Consider the following 4396-nt stretch of genomic DNA (forward strand, 5'->3'; position numbering starts at 1 on the left):
AATTTGTTGAATGCATGTGTGGTTGAATTAAATTACCCATTTGTACTGCTGCCATGTTACTTATTTTTGCTCCTCTGATTCAGTTGTCTTCTTCTACTTACATAACCTCTTTGTCATAAAGTGGCTTCCCATTCTACTTTTTAAAGTCTATTTATTTGTTTCTTCAGAGAGAGAGAGAGAGAGGTGACACCCTCAAAAGGGTCCTCAGGCTGCCATTTACCTCCAGCTTCAGCCAGCCAGGCTCATGTGCATGTATGTGTATACCTAGCATGTGTAGAGACCTCAGGACATGAACCTGGGACCTTCCCATGTAACCTGAGCATAGCACAGAATTGCATTACCACTATGCCACCGTGCCTAGACTAATCTCTCCTTTTTAACTCCCTCTGACCCCTGCTCTCTAGCTTCACTCCACTCTGCCTACCACGTTCTCTTGACTCACTGTGACATAAGCTTAGGTTCAGCCAAAATGCCTAATTATGTGTTGCTCCATGAACACACCTTCATCCTCTGGCTCCTACTCTGTATCTTTGAAACTCAGATTCAATTGAGTTCTCCTGGATATATCACTACCTCTTATTGTACCTTTTGCTTTTCTTCTGGCTCTGATCACATTCTACCTTGCAGCATCTTCATAAGCCAATATTTATCTCTTCCCTATAGTATCATAAACACCTTAACTGGATTTACTTGTGACCTTGCTTTACTTGTCTCCACCACAAATAGCAGAGTCTCACTATAAAGGCACTGTTCAGGGAATTTCTGTTGAGTGGGGGCAGCACGGCACAGTAGTTAAGCCATTGCCTTTGGAGACAGGAAAGCCATAATTCATATCTACCATTTGATTGCTATGTCAACCACAAGCAAAATCACATAACCTTTCAGAACGTCAATTTCTGCATTTATAAAATAGAGATAATAATAGTATCTATCTTATAAGTTTGTCGTATACCTCTCTGAAAGAAATAACATATATACAATATTTGGCACAGAATCCAGAAAAGAGAAAATACTCATTAAGTAGTTATTATTAACAGGTATTTTTGAATCAATCGATGAATGAATAAACACAATCATATACCTGAGGACAATAAAATGATTAGTATTTTCATGGATAATTATAAACTATGTCTAATGGACTACGTTTGTATGTTGGGATTACATACAGACACACATGCACACACACACATACACACACACACCTTGGATGTTGTTATATAGCTATGTAAGAATTTTCTACTTTCCAAATAATATAGCAGAGACTATAGCAGATTGATAGTGACCTGAAACCATTTGTTTGGGAAAGTAACCAGGAGGAATTAGGGGCTGCACTTCCATTTATACGTTGGTGTTAGTTTGCCTAAATTTGGAAAATGTAGAGTTCAGGTCTGGCCTGGTCGCCAATCTCAAAAACTATTTCTAGCTAATTAGAGCTGCAAGACATTTATTGGCAGGATCTTGGCAGGGCAGGAATGGGGTTCAATTTGTAGAATTTGTTTGGGAAAGTAACCAGGAGGAATTAGGGGCTGCACTTCCATTTATACGTTGGTGTTAGTTTGCCTAAATTTGGAAAATGTAGAGTTCAGGTCTGGCCTGGTCGCCAATCTCAAAAACTATTTCTAGCTAATTAGAGCTGCAAGACATTTATTGGCAGGATCTTGGCAGGGCAGGAATGGGGTTCAATTTGTAGAATTACCAGAAAAGCTAGAGATTTAGGCTCATAAAATCACCAGAAAAGCTGGAGATCCAGGCTCATAAAATGGTGGCAAACACAGATATAAAAAAAAAAAAAAAAAAAAAAGACTGTTGAGGATGCTGTCATGGGCCCTGTGTTTCCCAGATATCCACCGTCACTTTGCTAGACGCTGTTTCCCTGACACTGGCTTCTGTAGCCTCTTAGCTCTCAATGACCGTGTTGACCACAGGGAATAACCTCCTAAGATCTGCACATCATGGTCACTCCTCCTGATGGCTCATCAGGTGGAACAGGCTTGGTCACACCTGGCTCCTCCAGTTACCCTGAGGAGGAGAGAAGAAACACCTGCTCCTTCAGGTTCTGCCTCCCACCTCCCTTAGGATTACCCATCTTCCTAAAGGTGTTTGGAAGTTGGTCAACTCCTGCAAATGTTCTTTAGGACCATCAAGAAAGAGAGGTGCGACCTGAAAACATAACTGGCAATACAAATAAAAGGCTCAGAAGTGGTCCCTTGCAGGCTTTCCCACCCAGCTGACAGACATTTTCTGCAAACCTCCCTACCCTGAATGCATATGAAATAACAGCAGGGGTATTTTCATCCCTTTTTTTGCATAAATGGAAATTTACAGAGAGCTCTTCTTTTTCAGCAACATCAATGATAGCCGGTAAAATCACCACAGGTGCCACAGTGACCTTTCTAAAAATCATGGCAATGTGATGAAAAGAGTTGCGCTTGCCAGATACCTATTGACAGGCTTAGAAATGGGTCCTCTAGAGCCCAAAGGGCGGAGGCAAAACCTCCCTCTTGAAAGGGGCAGCAGATGGTATTCTTCGCCACCCCTGACAGAATAACGGCTGGAGGAAACGGTTGGGGCTCCATCTGGGAGAGAGCCTGTCTTCTGTGGCCAAGCAGTCAGTGTATTTGCAATCTTTACACTTTCTGTGGTGTGCTTTCACAAGGGCAGATTGTAGAAGGCTGGAAAATTCCGCCCAGGAAGAGCTGTACCTTTTCATGTTGCTTCAGAGCAGATAGGGCGACCCTGAGAACCCAAAGGCAAAATGTGACAGGGTGGAGTGGGATGAACACGTGTTGAAAAAGCCGCAAGTTATTTCTTAGGAGAAATAAAAAAGGTGGATGAGCCTCAAGCTCTATTTGAACATGTTGGTGGCCAAAGAGTTTATCCTCCCTCCCAATCTGACCCACAAAATTGAGCCAGAAAACATATTCATGACTGTTTCCATGGCTCTTACTCAGCTACAAGTCATTTCCCCTTTCAGATTATTTCCATTTTTAAGGTCCAATTTCCATTTGCTTTTTGATCTTCTGCTTTTAAGACATTTAGCCACTATCATCATCGGCCAAGTGCCAGGTTTTCTTTCAAGACTTTGAACTTGCCCTTTATCCTTTATCCTCGAAGGTGGATTCTGTTCATGACCTGCTGGTCCAAGGTGGACAGGGTTTGCCAAGTAGAGGGAAAAAAAAACAGTGCTTCTTATGAAAGGGTAGAGGTAAAACTGAACATTTTAAGCCACCACTTGTGAACATCAGTAACTGTAGTATAGATTTTGCAGAAAAGTAGTCACGCGATTATCAATGTAGTAATTCATAATAAGTGACTTGTTACAGTACAACACAACAGTTTTAGCATCAACAATTATACGGAGTTTCTAAGAGAAATTTCTTCTTAAGTTTATGATATATTTGATCACTGTGAAATATTGTTTTGTAAAAAACCTACTTTCAGTTTAATTCTTAGTAACTGATACAACAAATTATTCTGGGGCTGAATCTATTTGACAGAAAAAAATTTTAAAATGGCTCTTTGTATCTCCCATAAAAGTTGCTGATGGTTTTCTGTCTTAATTTTAAGCTTTTTTAAGGGCAAGGATGATGAAATCTTTCTCTTTGTAGTCTTACAACTCCTAACAGCATTACTGAGCTGCAGGTACTTAACCCACGCACAGAGTTACCTTTGTCACTTTCCTATGAGTTGTGATGTGGTGGGTTGGCCTTACCTGTTAGTCTGACCCTCATGTATCTCCAGGAATCATGGGCTAAACATTCTCATTGTTTCTAAATCACATCTGAGGTTTTATTGTAAATGCTGCAGATGAAAGCGCTTATTAAAGCGCCATTGTGAATTGAATCCTGTATATGTTGTTCATAATCATTTAATGGATGAACAACTCAGAAAGAAAAGGAACTCTTCACCACCCACGCACATCGTGGTAAAATAGGGCAGCGTTTTGCACTTGCTTCAGTAAGAATTGCCCGAGACAGATTTCTGAGTCCTATCATTTCCCTCTCTTAGAATTTCAAACTTCGTCCCAGTCAGCAGCAGAATCATTAAAACAGAATGCTACTGTCTTTGTATTTCCTAAACTAGGTGTCTATTGCTGAATGAGCATCCTTATGTCAGCCACATGCTTGCAAAAGAATCATATATTCATTCAGCCCTTTAATATTTCCGTGGCACCAAAAAAAAGAGGGAGGTGGGGAGAACTTCCTTGTCCTTGTTCTCCTACGCTGTTCCCATCGTAAGATGCTCCGTGGAAGGGAGCCGAGTGGTGGGCAGCGGCTGTGAGTCCCCGATAACGAGCGCCTCACATTTCCGTGGCATTCCCATTTGCTAGTGTGTTGCTGCGGCCGCACGCCTGATTGATATATGACTGCAATGGCACTTTTCCATTTGACATTCT

This window comes from Tupaia chinensis, unplaced genomic scaffold, assembly GCF_000334495.1.
Source record: "Tupaia chinensis unplaced genomic scaffold, TupChi_1.0 Scaffold000248_1, whole genome shotgun sequence".
Taxonomy (NCBI): domain Eukaryota; kingdom Metazoa; phylum Chordata; class Mammalia; order Scandentia; family Tupaiidae; genus Tupaia; species Tupaia belangeri.